This window comes from Salvelinus fontinalis, chromosome 2 (assembly GCF_029448725.1).
Source record: "Salvelinus fontinalis isolate EN_2023a chromosome 2, ASM2944872v1, whole genome shotgun sequence".
Lineage (NCBI taxonomy): Eukaryota > Metazoa > Chordata > Actinopteri > Salmoniformes > Salmonidae > Salvelinus > Salvelinus fontinalis.
Window position 1 is genome coordinate 10960714 of NC_074666.1, and position 19363 is coordinate 10980076.

The 19363-nt window shown below is 42.9% G+C and overlaps 1 protein-coding gene across 1 annotated transcript in view; it reads left to right on the forward strand.

Moving 5' to 3' along the window:
* LOC129833583 (uncharacterized) overlaps window positions 1-4034 on the forward strand; it is a 56765-nt gene extending 52731 nt beyond the window's left edge. Inside the window, exon 6 of the mRNA XM_055898282.1 lies at window positions 3346-4034. The gene's annotated coding sequence lies outside the window, so the exon portion shown is untranslated. The remainder of the gene's footprint in view (window positions 1-3345) is intronic.
* Window positions 4035-19363: the final 15329 nt, after the last annotated feature.

A 19363-nucleotide genomic window follows, 5' to 3' on the forward strand; every position in this document is an offset into this window, starting at 1 on the left:
AAAATAACTACCTCTAATACCCCCCCCCCCCCCGAATAATAAAATAACTACCTGTAATACCCCCCCCCCCCCCCCGAATAATAAAATAACTACCTGTAATAAAATAACTACCTACCCCCCCCCCCCCCCCCCCCCCCCCCCGAATAATGAAATAATCTCATCTTCTGTGAATTGGTGATAAAAGAGAAGATGTTATCTTGATTTTAATTAACCCAGGGTTCAGCTCGGTGACCCCTGTGTAACGCATGGTCTTCATCAGAACCCTCCAAACAGGTGTGTCGTGTCCCTGTCGGAGCATTATGCATGTGGTGCAAATCCCTCTGTGCCGGATAGATGAGTCCGCCTGATGGACACCGGTGACCTGCCTCACCCCTATTGAAGTCATCTTTTTCTCCGCTTTCTTTACCCGTAGTCTCCCCGTAGAGTTCCTGGTCTCTGTAGCCACACACTGGTAGTTTGATGTTAACTGCTTGACTGATAGGCTTGGCCTATTAGGTAACGCATTGGAGTTTTTCGGTCAGTGTGTTCTAAGGGAAGCAGGTTGATAGAGGTTAAATCATTCAGATTTGACTTACAGCTGATCTAAGATACGTGTTCTCTCCAGAAGAAGAAGCTGATGTTGGGTAGATGACGTGTGAGGCTCTGGGAATATAGGCCACTGTGAGTGATTAGACGGACTGACTAAGCGGAGGAGAAAAAAAAAGCTTGATGAACACGACAGCTAAATCTATGTTTGTGTTAGTGCTGTGCTTTCATTCATCTTCCTGAAAGGTAGCTGGCCATTGGCCAATCAGTCCCTGCTTTGGTCAAGACCTTGTTTTATGACATTTCAGACCCTTTGCTTCTCTTCCAATCCCTTTCCTCTCTAACCCTGTGATCTTCTCTCTAAAATATAGATTTTTATTAACAGATAAGTATTTCTGTAAGCAGTGTCAGTTGAAAGATCAAAATACAATATTTGTTGGTCTGATGTGAATAACAAGGATATCCAGATGCTGCACTTGATGCATTTATGAAATTGCTTCTTCCAATTATTGATAAACATGCACCTGTTAAGAAACTGGCTATTAGAACTGTTACGGCTCCATGGATTGATGAGGAAATTAAAAACTGAATGGTTGAAAGAGATGGGGGGAAAGGAGTGGCTAATAAGCCTGGCTGCACATCTGACTGGCTGACTTACTGCAAATTGAGAAGTTGTGACTAAACTCAACAAAAAGAAGAATACACCGTATTATGAAGGACAGATTTCCACCAGTGTAATGTCCATTGCTCGTGTTTCTTGGCCCAAGCAAGTCTCTTCTTCTTATTGGTGTCCTTTAGTAGTGGTTTCTTTGCAGCAATTTGACTATGAAGACCTGATTCACACAGTCTCCTCTGAACAGTTGATGTTGAGATGTGTCTGTCACTTGAACTCTGTGAAGCATTTATTTGGGCTGCAATTTCTGACGCTGGTAACTCTAATGAACTTATCCTCTGCAGCAGAGGTAACTCTGGGTCTTCCTTTCCTGTGGCGCTCCTCATGAGAGACAGTTTCATCATAGCGCTTGATGGTTTTTGCGACTGCACTTAAAGAAACTTTCAACGTTCTTCACATTTTCCGGATTGACTGACATTCACGACCTTCGTGTCGTTTCTCTTTGCTTATTTGAGCTGTACTTGCCATAATATGGACTTGGTCTTTTACCAAATAGTGCTATCTTTTGTATACCACTCCTACCTTGTCACAACACAACTGATTGGCTCAAACGCATTAAGAAGGAAATAAATTCCACGAATTAACTTTTAACAAGGTACACCTGTTAATTGAAATGCATTCCAGGTGACTACCTCATGAAGCTGGTTGCGAGAATGCCAAAAGTATGCAAAGCTGTCATCAAGGCAAATGGTGGCTATTTTGAAGAATGTCAAATAAATATATATATATCTTTAAGTAGTTGCTGAATTTCTAAAATCCTGTTTTTGCTTTATCATTTTGGGATATTGTGTGTAGATTGCTGAGTAAAAAATATATATATTTAATCCATTTTACAATAAGGCTGTAATGTAACAAAATGTGGAAAAAGTCTGAATACTTTCCAAATGCATTGTATGTGTAACTGATAGATGCACACAGGTTACATGTTGATGTTTTTAAATGCATGTCAATGGTAAAGTCTTTCGTCTGTAATGTATTTTTCATTATGTGTTGGACCCCAGTCCATTGGTGTCGGCTAATTGGGATCCTAATAAATCAAATCATAATCACCTCTTCCATTACCTTCTGTCTTCTCTAACCCTCTCTAACCCTCTCCTCGTGTGTTTTCATCTCCTTTATTTACTAATGAGGCAGCAGTCCTCTGATCCTAACGGAATTTTCAATACACAGAATTAGCAGAACACACATTCCAGTTGAAAGCTTGTGGCCATATTGGATCTACCCTTTGGAATGATCATTAAACAGAATGCTTATCAGTGAAACCATAAAGAATGTGGAAATCTAGAAGTATGCTATATCCGTCCTACCTAGTCTTCCTGTGGCAGTTCAGTTCCATCGCGGATGTCAGTTGTAAACCTGTCCTATGTAGGTGGAATTCCATGTTAGCTGCTGTTCCTTCAGCTGCTTCTTGCTGGCTCCTTCAGATTCAGCCGTTCTCCCTATTTTTCTCTGCTGTGACGGTGCTACTTGCTGACAGTCCCCAAAGGACAACAGGAAAGCCAATCATGCTTCAAAATTCATATCAGTCAACTTCCTTCTCTTATTCCTCTTCACCATCTACCTCCTCACCTTTCTCTCCATCCTTCTTCTGCTCCTCTTCCTCCTCCTCCATAAGAGAACAGAACATTTTAACCCCATATTTTGAATGTGCTATTCTTCTTTAGCAAACTTCTGTGATCAGCACACTCATTACTGTGTTGCACTGTGTAAAAGGTGTAGCCTATTCCTTTATCAGCAATACAATGGCATCTCTAACCACCATGACATCTTGATAACATGCCTGTTGTGACTTAACATCCACTTCAGAGGAAGGGCATCTGTTCTCAATTAATGATGGAGGAACCGATGGAGACGCATCTCTTTTTGTTGTGATTATTGATGTTTTTATTGTGGACATTGGTGCTTTAATATCTGTAGGGGAAGTTAGAATGATATGAGTCTAGTCAGTAGAAACCTGGCCATGTTTTTGCAACTTTCACCATTTTGGATCTGTGTGTTAATGTCTCAGTGAAACAGGGTCTAGTCTGTTGGTTATAAGTCGTTGACCTTTCTCTCTTTCTTTCTTTCTTTCTTTCTTTCTTTCTTTCTTTCTTTCTTTCTTTCTTTCTTTCTTTCTTTCTTTCTTTCTTTCTTTCTTATATATTTAGGATGGCCCATGTTCTCCAGTTTGATGAACAAACCAGAAAAGTCAAGGATGCCAACATGCAGGACGAAGACACGTTTGAGATCTATGATTCACGCAACCCCGTCAACAAACGGCGGAGGGAGGAAGAAGGTCAAAAGTTAGGCCTGGAGGTTAACCTCGGCCATGTGACAGACCAGTCCTCACTCCTCTCTTCCGCTCTAACCCACCACTTCAAAACAACTGTCTCTCCTTCCTGTTAAACTGTGTGAACTTTGAACCCTGGAATGCCATGAAGCACCAAAACAGCTGTTATTGAGAAGCTGTTGGCCTCTGTTCACATCTGGACTGATGTAGCTAACACAGGGCTAACGTGACTCCAGCCCATCAGAATAATCCCTGATAAAAGGGAAACGCTCATGACCTGACAGCTATTGTTAATGTAAAGCTCTCTGTCATCAAGACATAGTATCCTTCTAGCATTTTGAACTGGAATCTGACCCCACATTTCCGGGAATTAACTTTTATCATCCTACTGTACTGAATGTTTATGTTGTGATTGAGTGAGAATTGGAAGGTGAAGGGGTGAGAAATGCTCAGGTACCTAGGTAAAGTAGTAAGGTTGATGGATAACGTTCCAAGTCATCCATGTCAACTTGTCTGATGAGCAATGTAATGAACATGTACTGATAATAAATGACCTTTCTCATACGACGTACATGCCTTTTGATGTTTGCAGCTGCATTTCTGATCCTCTCTGATTCCAGGAATCCTCCAACAGGGATTTCTGGGAATTTTAGGAAAGTTACCGGAATTTTGCAAACCTAACTGTGGTGAGCAATGAGGGGAAAGGGATGAGAGGCAGAAGCTGCTGCAGTAGTTTCCCCAAGAGAATGACCTAAGGTCAGTTTAGCATTGTTCCCCCTAATAGTTAAGATAATTGGAGAGGGTAAGCTGATCCTGGATCTGTACTAGAGGTCGACCGATTAATCGGTATGGCTGATTAATTAGGGGCGATTTTCAAGTTTTCATAACAATCGGTAATCGGCATTTTTGGACACCGATCATGGCCGATTACATTGCACTCCACGAGGAGACTGCGTGGCAGGCTTGACCACCTGTTACGCGAGTGCAGCAAGGAGCCAAGGTAAGTTGCTAGCTAGCATTTAACTTATCTTATAAAAAACAATCAATCTTAACATAATCCCTAGTTAACTACACATGGTATTGATGATATTACTAGTTTAACTAGCTTGTCCTGCGTTGCAAATAATCAATTCGGTGCCTGTTAATTTATCATTGAATCACAGCCTACTTCGCCAAACGGGTGATTTAACAAGCGCATTTACGAAAAAAGCACAATCGTTGCACCAATGTACCTAACCATAAACATCAATGCCTTTCTTAAAATCAATACACAAGTATATATTTTTAAACCTGTATATTTAGTTCAAAGAAATTCATGTTAGCAGGCAATATTAACTACGGAAATTGTGTCACTTCTCTAGCGTTCTGTGCAAGCAGAGTCAGGGGATATGCAGCAGTTTGGGCTGCCTGGCTCATTGTGAACTGTGTGAAGACCATTTCTTCCTAACAAAGACCGTATTTAATTTGCCAGAATTTTACATAATTATGACATAACATTGAAGGTTGTGCAATGTAACAGCAATATTTAGACTTATGGATGCCACCCGTTAGATAAAATACGGAACGGGTCCGTATTTCACTGAAAGAATAAACGTTTTGTTTTTGAAATTATAGTTTCCTGATTTGACCATATTAATGACCTAAGGCTCGCATTTCTGTGTGTTTTATTATATTATAATTAAGTCTATGATTTGATATTTGATAGAGCAGTCTGACTGAGCGGTGGTAGGCAGCAGCAGGCTCGTAAGCATCCATTCAAACAGCACTTTCCTGCGTTTGCCAACAGCTCTTCGCAATTCTTGAAGCACAGCGCTGTTTATGACTTCAAGCCTATCAACTCCCGAGATTAGGCTGGCAATACTAAAGTGCCTATTAGAACATTCAATAGTCAAAGGTATTTGAAATACAAATGGTATAGAGAGAAGTATTCCTATAATAACTACAACCTAAAACTTCTTCACTAGGAATATTGAAGACTCATGTTAAAAGGGACCACCAGCTTTCATATGTTCTCATGTTCTGAGCAAGGAACTTAAACGTTAGCTTTTTCACAGAGGAATAGGGTGCCATTTGAGACCAGCCTGGCCTCTGCCTTCCTGTAATAGTGGTTGGAGTAAATGCTGTAGCTCTCTACCATGTGTGACCAGGAGCTGAGTTTGGCCGGCAGGCCACTTTTTACTGCTCTTCTGAGTTACTGCTTAACTTCTCATATGGAACAGGAAGGAGAGGTAATGTTCCACTATGAGCCTGGTCGGCCGGCCATGGCCTGGCCTGAGCTGCCGCTGCTAATGTAAAACAGGTGATAGGCACCATGCTTCCCTCAGACTACCTACTGTAGTCATGCCAATGGTGGTTTGCGACCCATTCCTTTTTGGCTTGTGAGTGACTGATATCAATATTGGCTCTTGGCAAGAAACAGTTTCTGTTTACAAAAGCGCTCACAATGTTGTGCAGAACAAAACAAACAAATAGACATGAAACAGTCAATAAATTCAAAATAAGGAGCTTGCTATTAGCTTGATAGATTTCTCTTCTGAAAATAAAAAGCATCTTAGCTTTAACATACAGACTTCCTGTAGTGGTGGTTGGACAGAGTACAGAGGACAACACAATGTCACTCTCCAGTCCGGCAGCACCAGCAGACTACTTAAAATTCCCTGGCCTTGCTGTGCTGTGGCTAGCTCTGGGCAGGACATACTGCTCATGGCTGCTGTCTGTCTGTCTATCACTGCTGAGTATGAGATGGTAATAACATTACTATGATCCTTCAATACCACAACCATCACCACTATATCCGAGGGATGCTTATATTGCCATTCTCCTCTGTTATTTTAATACTTGGCAGTGGGAGCTGGATGACACTACAGTCTACAGGAGACTCTACAAGGCTGGATGACACTACAGTCTACAGTAGACTATTCAAGGCTGGATGACACTACAGTCTACAGTAGACTCTACAGGGCTGGATGACACTACAGTCTACAGTAGACTCTACAAGGCTGGATGACACTACAGTCTACAGTAGACTGCAGGGCTGGATGACACTACAGTCTACAGTAGACTGCAGGGCTGGATGACACTACAGTCTACAGTAGACTCTACAAGGCTGGATGACACTACAGTCTACAGTAGACTCTACAAGGCTGGATGACACTACAGTCTACAGTAGACTCTACAAGGCTGGATGACACTACAGTCTACAGTAGACTATTCAAGGCTGGATGACACTACAGTCTACAGTAGACTCTACAAGGCTGGATGACACTACAGTCTACAGTAGACTCTACAAGGCTGGATGACACTACAGTCTACAGTAGACCCAACAATTCTGGATGACACTACAGTCTACAGTAGACTGCAGGGCTGGATGACACTACAGTCTACAGTAGACCCAACAATTCTGGATGACACTACAGTCTACAGTAGACTGCAGGGCTGGATGACACTACAGTCTACAGTATACCCTACAATGCTGGATGACACTACAGTCTACAGTAGACTCTACAAGGCTGGATGACACTACAGTCTACAGTAGACTATTCAAGGCTGGATGACACTACAGTCTACAGTAGACTCTACAAGGCTGGATGACACTACAGTCTACAGTAGACTCTACAAGGCTGGATGACACTACAGTCTACAGTAGACTACAGGGCTGGATGACACTACAGTCTACAGTAGACTCTACAATGCTGGATGACACTACAGTCTACAGTAGACTCTACAATGCTGGATGACACTACAGTCTACAGTAGACTCTACAATGCTGGATGACACTACAGTCTACAGTAGACTGCAAGGCTGGATGAAACTACAGTCTACAGTAGACTCTACAAGGCTGGATGACACTACAGTCTACAGTAGACTCTGCAAGGCTGGATGACACTACAGTCTACAGTAGACTCTACAATGCTGGATGACACTACAGTCTACAGTAGACTCTACAAGGCTGGATGACACTACAGTCTACAGTAGACTCTACAATTCTGGATGACACTACAGTCTACAGTAGACTACTCAAGGCTGGATGACATTACAGTCTACAGTAGACTCTACAAGGCTGGATGACACTACAGTCTACAGTAGACTATTCAAGGCTGGATGACACTACAGTCTACAGTAGACTGCAAGGCTGGATGACCCTACAGTCTACATTAGACCCTACAAGGCTGGTTGACACTACAGTCTACAGTAGACTCTACAAGGCTGGATGACACTACAGTCTACAGTAGACTCTACAAGGCTGGATGACACTACAGTCTACAGTAGACTACAGGGCTGGATGACACTACAGTCTACAGTAGACTCTACAATTCTGGATGACACTACAGTCTACAGTAGACTCTGCAAGGCTGGATGACACTACAGTCTACAGTAGACTGCAGGGCTGGATGACACTACAGTCTACAGTAGACTGCAGGGCTGGATGACACTACAGTCTACAGTAGACCCTACAATGCTGGATGACACTACAGTCTACAGGAGACTCTACAAGGCTGGATGACACTACAGTCTACAGTAGACTCTACAGGGCTGGATGACACTACAGTCTACAGTATACTACAGGGCTGGATGACACTACAGTCTACAGTGTACTACAGGGCTGGATGACACTACAGTCTACAGTAGACTCTACAGGGCTAGATGACACTACCATCTACAGTAGACTGCAGGGCTGGATGACACTACAGTCTACAGTAGACTACAGGGCTGGATTACACTACAGTCTACAGTAGACTGCAGGGCTGGATGACACTACAGTCTACAGTAGACTACAGGGCTGGATGACTCTACAGTCTACAGTAGACTACAGGGCTGGATTACACTACAGTCTACAGTAGACTGCAGGGCTGGATGACACTACAGTCTACAGTAGACTCTGCAGGTCTTGTTTCTGATCTACCATCACAGCACCCATTTGACATGATATGAAATATATATTTCCTCCTCGTATACTCTTGCCCCTGTACTGCTCTGTCATATGTTTAGACCCCCACACCTGCAGTGCCGAGGCTCACATGTCTGACCTTTAACCCCTAGCCATGAGTCCTCACAGCCTGGCCAAGTCCCCTGTGTGAGAGGGAGCAAGCTGGCTGTCTGGGGCAGGAGCTATGTGTGTGCCTGTGTCCATGTGCAATTAGAAGGGATGGACATAACCCAACCGCCTTTTTGTGCCTGTGTCTTTCTCTTGTGCTCTATAGGCCATCGGTGGGGATTTGTCATCGGAATAGGGTCACCAGAGCATGTCCAAAAGAAGTGTGTTGATTTTGGGGTTATTATTGTAAAACAGTATATGACCTTGGTGCAACATCCAGCACTGTTCTTTCAATCCCCCCGAATGAATCTATGATTACATTAACTGACTCTGACCAACCTGCACTGTGATTTTACAACCTCTGTCACAATGTCCCTTCCTACCTGAGCTGTGTGCTGAAAGTCTATGGTCTAGTCATCTGAGTGTTTGTATTCTAATTGCCTCACGATCAAAACAGAGGGGATAGTTAAAGACAAGCCGAGGCAGGCAGAACCACTTTTCTTTAATATGGTTAACCTGTATAAATGTCCGTGTGTCACACATCCTAATTCACTGCTACTTTGTGAGATGTATTTTTCAGCAGTGAGGTTTTAACTCTCTCTTCCTCTTCTTCCTCCCCTCCTTCCTCTTCTTCCTCTTCTCCTTAGTCCATATGTGCTTCTTGCATTACAATGGAGACAAGTGAGCGTGCGTCACTTGTAAACCTCCCTGGATGATGTATTAGAGAACAGTCACTATCTCCGTCCCTACGCCTGACTGAGACCTGCTGCTCCTGTGCTGCTTGTCCTTCCTCATCTTATAAGGCACAAACAACCGCTTAGTTGCTATATAGGGCACTCATTCTGACCAGACCCCACTATTTCTTGTAGTGCACTACTTTTTACCAGATTCCTTATTGTGGTACACTACTTTTGATTTAATCACTTAAGGCTTAGTGGACTGCATGCACTGTAAGGGGGATAGGGTTCAGAGGATGTCATTTGAGCCTCAGTTGAAGTGCCACTGGAGGGGTATGTGTCAGGAGAGATGCCAACCAGGGGATGTGATCTAGCATAATATCCTCCTTCTGAAGGGGGGTACTGGAGCAGTAACACAAACACAGAGATGAATTCTCCCTGCAAGGCCTCGCCAGACACTGCATCTAATAGAGTCCAGGCTGCCTCCACACGAAACCCCACACAACCAGAGGGATTGGACAAGACTGATCAGGAGTGAAGACTATTTCCCCAAAATCTTAAATGAAAGCATAGAAAATAACCAGTCAAAACAATAAATTAAGGCCAAGACTACAACCAAGACCAAGGTTAAACTCTAAAAAGAAAACTTAAGAAATATTTTACCTCAGACTGAATTAACATTTTGCATTAAATTGCACGCTGGACGGTTGTTATCTAACCCACCCGTTGGAGACTGCAAAAATATTTCCATTTAAGATACTGCATGAATTTATACCATATTTCTGGGAGACGATTCTTGCAAAGGGGACGTTTTATTTGAAATGACTACAACAGGCCACGTTTGGCACCCACAGGGAATCCTGCTCATTGAAAAGGATGACCACGCCTTCTCGTTCCGAGAAAACAACGACTGAACATCTGATGAATTCATTGCATCGGTCACACAATTGTGAGCATTGACAACATCAACCGCTGTTGTGGACCATTGTGGAATATAGGCCCACATATTTCATTGCAGGTTTGATTGAATAGAGATTGGATACTTGATGTGTTTCTACTGTGTGGGTGGTGGAGCCTGTACTGACTGATTGACTGACTGACTGACTGACTGACTGACTGACTGACTGACTGACTGACTGACTCACTCACTCACTCACTCACTCACTCACTCACTCACTCACTCACTCACTCACTCACTCACTCACTCACTCACTCACTCACTCACTCACTCACTCAGAGAAAACCTTTCACCTGTAAAACTATCTGACTCCAGTCATGACACTGGTCTCCTCTCAAACCTCTCCGGCCACCAACCATGCTAATAATTGATTATCTCTAAATACAGTATTGTATTTCTCGACTTTCTCCTACTGTATCTGTATTTTCTGCACCGGCTGTTCAGTTGATTCATTCTGGAACAGACCTTTGCATTGGAACAAATATAAAACACAGGTAGGTGAGAGTCAGATAAGTTCAGCCACCCTTCATTGAATTAATCATTTGACCAAATATTTAGGAAGAGGGCATCCTTTCATATAGTCTGTGAAGGAAGAAACCACATGGAAAAAGCAAGTTAGGTCCAAAAATTGAATTGTCAAATGAATTTATTGTATTAGAGGTTTCATGATGCTTGTATCTAAACCAAAGTAGAAACTTTTAAGATTGTTCTATACATCAGTTGGGGTCTCTATAAGCTTCAATGAGGTCCTAAACCTAGCATGAAAGTGCATCCTTGAAGCTGTTTGGGCAAATATAGTCAAGTGTTTGCCTTGGGGTGTGTTGAGCCAATGACAAGTAAAAGTGTTTTCTTCCCAGGCATAATGCAAGGCATTACCACTGGGTTATGAGGTAACAACAGGGCCTGGACTATGTTGAAAGTGTTTTAAAAAAGTACAAAATGTTTGTTAGGTGTTAAGCCTGTGTTAAAATATGCTTAACATTATTTTAAGACAAAAAAGTGATTGTGTTTGTGTTGAATTATGTATGGGGAAATAAAGATAGACATGGTTTTAAAAAGGCAGTGGTAATATTTAATTCAGTACAGAAATTTGGAAGTGGTTTAATATACCCTGTCCCGCGGCACACCTTAACCCATACCCAGGGTAAGTTGTGCCAAGAGACCAATTGTTTGGGACACGCTATGTTTTCAAAAATGTAATGATTACATGAATTCTGATTATTTTCAGCGATACACAACATCCTGACATATATGTAGATATCTTTGTTAGAAAGAATACTATATTTCCCTTGATGGAATGATGCTGAATGTACATAAATTGTGTCGTGGGCCTAACACTCTCCCCTAAGCCAACCTTATTTTCCCTTAGTAAGAAACACCTTGTGACCAAACACCATGGCTCTTCTCTAAAATGCAAATAGTTTTGTTAACTAGGAAAAGCAGGAAATGTCTGAAATGGAGATGTCCATTCTTAAGTGTTGTGTCATGGGCCTAACACTCTCCCCTAAGCCAGCCAGGTGTTTTTGACCTTCTGTTGGAGACATTGCTAGAGCATGCAACAGTCAGTGTGCTGTTATTTATACTGAACAAAAATAGAAACACAACATGTAAAGTGTTGGTTTCATGAGTTGAAATTAAAGATCCCAGAAATGTTCCATGAGCACAAAAAGCTTATTTCTCTCAAATGTTGTGCACACATTTATTTGCATCCCTGTTAGTGAGCATTTCTCATTTGCAAAGATAATCCATCCACCTGACAGGTGTGGCATATCAAGAAGCTGATTAAACAGCATGATCATTACACAGGTGCACCTTGTTGCTGGATACAATAAAAGGCCACTCTAAAATGTGCAGTTTTGTCACACAACATTCCACAGATTTCCCAAGTTTTGAGGGAGCATGCATTTGACCTGCCGACTGCAGGAATTTCCAACAGGGCGTTTGCCAGAGAATGTAATGTTAATTCCTCTACCATAAACCTCCCTCCAATGTCGTTTTAGAGAATTTGGCAGTATGTCCAACCGGCCTCACAAACGCAGACCACGTGTAACCATGCCAGCCCAGGACCTCCACTTCCGGCTTCTTCACCTGCAGGATCGTCTGAGACCAGCCACCCGGACAGCTGATGAAACTGAGGAGTATTTCTGTCTGTAATAATTACCTTTTGTAAGGTAATCATTCTGATTGGCTGGCCTTGCTCCCCATTGGGTGGGCCTATGCTCTCCCAGGCCTACCCATGGCTGCGCCCCTGCCCAGTCATGTGCAATCCATAGATTAGGGCTTAATGAATGTATCTATATTGTCTGATTTCCTTATATGAACTGTAACTCAGTAAAACTGCTGAAATTGTTGAATACTGCATTTATTTTCCCCACTAAAATGCAAATAGTTCGGGTTTCCAGCAAAGGCAAGACATTTCTGTAATTGAGATGTTCATTCCACGTTAGTGTTCTGTCATGGGCACATTGCTCTGAGGGCCTATCACTCTCACTTGAGCCAGCTGAAACATTCCAGACGGAAACATTGCTAGAGCCTACCATACAGCGGTATTTCTGTTACTTCTATGCACACTGGCCAGGGTCTCTCTCTCTCTCTCTAATACAATTCAAAAGGCTTTATTGGCATGGGAAACATGTTTACATTGGCAATGCAATCTCACTTTCCACCTCATTTTGTGGGGAGTGTGCACATAGCCTGTCTTCTCTCGAGAGCCAGGTCTGCCTATGGCGACCTTTCTCAATATAAAGGCTATGCTCACTGAGTCCGTATATAGTCAAAGCGTTCCTTAATTTGGGGTTAGTCACAGCGGTCAGGTATTCTGCCACTGTGTACTCTCTGTTTAGGGCCAAATAGCATTCCAGTTTGCTTGTTTTTTGGTTATTTCATTCCAAAGTGTCAAGTAATTATATTTTATTTTCTCATGATTTGGTTTGTTCTAATTGTGTTGCCGTCCTGGGATTCTGTGGGATCTGTTTGTGTTTGTGAACAGAGCCCCAAAACCAGCTGTCTGAGGGGACTCTTCTCTAGGTGCATCTGTTTGTTGGTGATGGCTTTATTATGGAAGGTTTGAGAACTGCTTCCTTTAGTAAGGTGATTGTAGAATTTAACAGCTCTTTCCTGGATTTTGGTAATTAGCGGGTATCGTCCTAATTCTGCTCTGCATGCATTATTTGGTGTTTTACATTGTACATGGGGGATGTTTTTTCAGAATCCTGCATGCAGAGTCTCAATTTGGTGTTTGTCCCATTTTGTGAATTATTTGTTGGTCAGCGGACCCCAGCCCGTATTTTTTGCCAGATCCTAATTGGGATGTCAGATTTTATGTTCCTTTTGCTGGTGTAGAAGGCCCTTCTTGCCATGTCTCTCAGATCGTTCACAGCTTTGTGGAAGTTACCTGTGGTGCTGATGTTTGGACAAGTTAGGTATAGTTTTTTGTGTGCTCTAGGGTAACGATGTCTAGATGGAATTTGTATTTGTGGTCCTGGCAATTGGACCTTTTTTGGAACACCATTATTTTAACTTTCTGAGATTCACTGTCAGGGCCCAGATCGGACAGAATCTGTGCAGAAGATATAGGCTGCTGTAGGCCATCCTTTGAATTCTAGTAGGGTGAGGCCGGGTACTGTAAACTGTTCTAGTGACCTCGCCAATTCGTTGATATATATGTTGAAGAGAGTGGGGCTCAAGCTGCATCCCTGTCGCACCCCACGGCCCTGAGGAAAGAAATCTGTGTTGTTGTTTTTTACAATTTTAACCGCACCCTAGTTGTTTGTGTACATGGATTTTATAATGTTGTATATTTTTCCACCAACACCTCTTTCCAACAATTTATATTGCAGACCCTCATGTCAAATTGAGTCAAAAGCTTTTTTGAAATCAACAAAGCATGAGAAGACTTTGCGGCTGATGTTAGAGTTCAAGTATAGCCAAAAGGAATTTGTGGTCTGTATATTTTATCATTTCATTTAGGATGCCATCGACACCACAATACTTTTTGGATTCGAAGGATTGTATTTTGTTCTGTAGTTAATTTAATGTAATTGGAGACTCCAGTGGGTTCCGGTAGTCTTTAATAGCTGATTCTAAGATTTGTAATTGATCATGTATATGTTTTTGCTGTTTGTTCATTGAGGCCAAAAAGATTGGAGCAGTGGTTTATCCATAGATCTCCATTTTGGATAGATAACTCTTCTTGTTGTTGTTTGTTTAGAATGTTCCAATTTTCCCAGAAGTGGTTAGATTCTATAGATTCTTCAATTACATTGAGCTGGTTTCTGACGTGCTGTTCCTTCTTTTTTCCTTTGTGTATTTCTGTACTGTTTTTGTGTTTCACTACAGTGAAGGCGTAGACTCAGGTTCTTGGTTTCTGTGTTTTTGGTTGAATAGGTTTCTAAAACTCTATCTTAAGTTTTTGCATTCTTCATCAAGCCATTTGTCATTGTGGTTCATTTTCTTATGTTGTCTGTTTGAAGTGTTTAGATTTGATAGGGAAGCATGAAGGTCAAATATACTGTTTAAGCTTTCTACTGCTGAGTTCTCATCTTCACTATTGCAGTGAAATGTTTTGTCCAGGAAGCTGTCTAAAAGTCTCTCTCTCTCAGTGTCCCATTGACTGGTCCCAGGCCAAACAAGAATTGAAGGTATGTAACCCTCCCAGCCCTGTGCAGTCCTGTGCAGTGGACAAAGCCCCAGGTCAAGATATAAAAGAGATTGATGGTCAGGAAGCAAGTGGATGCCTACCTGCTATTGGCTGTGACTGAACACACACCTTCATTTGTGCGTGATATACTGTCCCCCCCCCCCCCCCCCCCCCCCCCGACACATTTTTGGTCATGTTCATTCAGGTAGGTACGTCGAAGAAAAAGCTATCTGTCTTCTCTCTCTTTCTTTCTCTCTTCTTCTCTTTCTCATGTTTTAGTGTTTTATTGGTGTTTTGCATAGTACCAATGTCTGTAGTTCTGCTGGGATTCGCATACCTTTGTACATTTCCTGAAAAAAAAATACATTTTCTGTTGACCTCAAGACCTGATGTCTTTTCAAGACACGCCCAAACATCCTGCCGCAGTCTTTCTGTCTCCACATCTAACGCAAGCAACAATCAAAAGGAGTCTTTAAAACAAGAGCAGACAATATAAACAGAGAAGAGTTTGCCAGGTAGAGATAGTACCTGCCAATGTATTCCTTCTGTGTATTTCATTTTCTTATTTACACCCACATGATAGCAGCAGGTCCATTCCCATATCCACCCCTAGACTAGTTTGGAGATAGTATCAACCTCAGAGAAACAGTGAGAGACATTGATCCTTCCCCTAAGTAGATACCTCAAATAATTCCTCAAAGTAAAAATGTGAGTATGTAACTTTTTGTACAGCATGCTTGAAATGGGTTACTATCAACTAATGTAAATTTACTTTTTGGATTTTACCACCCAAAAAGAAAGATGAAAATGCATTTCTTTACATGACGGGTTGTGTTAAATTTAAAGAAATACACACTTCCAAACATATCATCAGAATGTATATATTATAATTACAATGAATCGTCAGCATTAATCAGAAAGACCTGGAAGACAGCTTTTATCACACGCACAGCACCAAGGGTGTTTCACCCCATAAAATGTTGTGTCATTCCTCTAATGTTATGTTTAATCACTTAGTCAGTTGATTACACTTTTATGGCCTGGTATATGGACTCGTTATCAGGATAAGGTAAGACCCAGATGCAGACCGTGTCGAAGTAACAAAGTTTATTACAGCAACAGAGGCAAAGGTAGAGGACGGCAGGCTCAGGGTCAGGTCAGGCAGAGGTTGGAAATCCAGATAGGGGCAAAGATACAGGACGGCAGGCTCAGGGTCAGGCAGAGTGGTCAGGCGGGTGGGTACAGGGTCAGGACAGGCAAGGGGAAAAAAACAGGAGGACGAGAAAAGAGAGACTGGGGAAAAGCCGGAGCTGATACAAAAACACTGGTTGTCTTGACAACAAGACGAAATGGCTACAGACAAAAAGAGAACACCTGTATAAATACACAGGGGTTAATGGGGAAGATGGGCGACACCTGGAGGGGGGTGGAGACAATCACAAAGACAGGTGAAACAGATCAGGGTGTGACACTCGTTTACTTTGTCTAAGTGACAGTTTTAGCCAGATTTATATATAGAGGCTTTATTTGGTTCTGTTTTTAGCCAGTAGCAGTAGACTCAGCCTCATTCAAATCACACTAATAATGAGGGTAAAGTAGTAAAAGGAGGAACATGTTAGATTTCACTGGCTATGTATGGTGTCACCGCAGTAGTTATTCTATGATGTCATTTACTTATTCTTGGATGTCATTTAGTTATTTTGTGATGTCATCCTTTGATGTTCTGAGACTCCCAGGGTGGACAGAAACAACCTGAAACGTGTTCATTCAGTTTCAGCTCTTAGACTAGACACAGATCAAGTGCAGCATAACAAAGAAGCAGAACTGCAAACAAGAGCACTAACCCAGAGACAGCTATACCGCCTACTGTAATTGTACAGTACCAAGAGTACCCACAGCCACATCATCACCATTCATCCCCATTAGGTTGCTGTCTGTCATTAGCTGTGTAGAGGAGGAGAAGGATGGGGAGGATGGCCTGTATAACTCATCTCTGATGGAGATTAAGATGTGATGGCCACTTGGCCAAGAGACAACATCCCTTTACTACTGTGGGGACTCAGAGTCCTTACTGCTGTCTTTAACACACACGCACATACGCACATACGCACACACACATAGTCACACAAGATGGTACAGTTTGAGGCCATGTGGAAGAGAGTGATGCTGGAGATGGGGGTGTGAGGAGGTGAGTCTGAGTAGGTGTGATGGAGATGGGGGTGTGAGCAGGTGAGTCTGAGTAGATGTGATGGAGATGGGGGTGTGAGCAGGTGAGTCTGAGTAGGGGAGATGGAGATGGGGGTGTGAGCAGGTGAGTCTGAGTAGGTGTGATGGAGATGGGGGTGTGAGCAGGTGGGTCTGAGAAGGTGTGATGGAGATGGGGGTGTGAGCAGGTGGGTCTGAGTAGGTGTGATGGAGATGGGGGTGTGAGCAGGTGGGTCTGAGTAGGTGTGATGGAGATGGGGGTGTGAGCAGGTGGGTCTGAGTAGGTGTGATGGAGATGGGGGTGTGAGCAGGTGAGTCTGAGTAGGTGTGATGGAGATGGGGGTGTGAGCAGGTGGGTCTGAGTAGGTGTGATGGAGATGGGGGTGTGAGCAGGTGGGTCTGAGTAGGGGTGATGGAGATGGGGGTGTGAGCAGGTGAGTCTGAGTAGGGGAGATGGAGATGGGGGTGTGAGCAGGTGAGTCTGAGTAGGGGTGATGGAGATGGGGGTGTGAGCAGGTGAGTCTGAGTAGGGGAGATGGAGATGGGGGTGTGAGCAGGTGAGTCTGAGTAGGGGAGATGTTGTGGATGTTTGTGTGAGTCTGTATGTTGTCTTTTATATGTGTATGTTTTGTATTGTTAAAAAATAAATAATAATAATAAAATATAATATTTACCTACAGTTGTTGACCCTAACAGTTCATGACATGCTATAGAATAAAACTTCCAGGATTGTGAGAGGAACGAGGTGGACAGATGTCACCCCATGAGACCCACATCTCATCCTTTGATAGTATAGTCCTGTATAGTAACTCAGTCTGGCTGATGTCAGCTGTGGGAGAGAGCAGCGAACAGGGTTTAACACAGGAGAGAACAGACCAGGTCAGGGTTTAACACAGGAGAGAACAGACCAGGTCAGGGTTTAACACAGGAGAAAACAGACCAGATCAGGGTTTAACACAGGAGAAAACAGACCAGGTCAGGGTTTAACCCAGGAGAAAACAGACCAGATCAGGGTTTAACACAGGAGAAAACAGACCAGGTCAGGGTTTAACACAGGAGAAAACAGACCAGATCAGGGTTTAACACAGGAGAAAACAGACCAGAGCAGGGTTTAACACAGGAGAGAACAGACCAGAGCAGGGTATAACACAGGAGAAAACAGACCAGGTCAGGGTTTAACCCAGGAGAAAACAGACCAGAGCAGGGTTTAACACAGGAGAAAACAGACCAGGTCAGGGTTTAACCCAGGAGAAACAGACCAGGTCAGGGTTTAACACAGGAGAAAACAGACCAGGTCAGGGTTTAACACAGGAGAAAACAGACCAGGTCAGGGTATAACACAGGAGAAAACAGACCAGGTCAGAGTTTAACACAAGAGAAAACAGACCAGGTCAGGGTTTAACACAGGAGAAAACAGACCAGGTCAGGGTTTAACACAGGAGAAAGACCAGATCAGGGTTTAACACAGGAGAAAACAGACCAGATCAGGGTTTAACACAGGAGAAAACAGACCAGATCAGGGTTTAACACAGGAGAAAACAGACCAGATCAGGGTTTAACACAGGAGAAAACAGACCAGGTCAGGGTTTAACACAGGAGAAAACAGACCAGGTCAGGGTTTAACACAGGAGAAAACAGACCAGGTCAGGGTTTAACACAGGAGAAAACAGACCAGGTCAGGGTTTAACACAGGAGAAAACAGACCAGAGCAGGGTTTAACACAGGAGAGAACAGACCAGAGCAGGGTTTAACACAGGAGAAAACAGACCAGGTCAGGGTTTAACAGAGGAGAAAACAGACCAGATCAGGGTTTAACACAGGAGAAAACAGACCAGCTCAGGGTATAACACAGGAGAAAACAGACCAGATCAGGGTTTAACACAGGAGAAAACAGACCAGATCAGGGTTTAACACAGGAGAAAACAGACCAGAACAGGGTTTGACACAAGAGAAAACAGACCAGGTCAGGTTTGGACCACAGCAGATAGCAGGTGCTGCTGGAACCAATACAGACACATACACACAAACACGCATGCACACACAGACACACACACCAGTGGAGGCTCCTCAGAGGAGGAGGGGGAGGACCATCCTCCTCAGTGAATTTCATAAAAATGTAAATTGTAAAACATTAAAAAAGTTATTATTTTTAGATAAAACTATGCTAAATATAATCACATACCACCAAATAATTGATTAAAACACACTATTTTGCAAAGAAGGTCAACAGTAGACTCAACAGTAGACCTTCTACCATGGGTAGCACCATGGTGACGTCGGAGGACAGCTAGATTCCATCCTCCTCTGGGTACATTGACTTCAATACAAAACCTAGGAGGCTCATGGTTCTCACCCACTTCCATAGACTTACACAGTAATTAG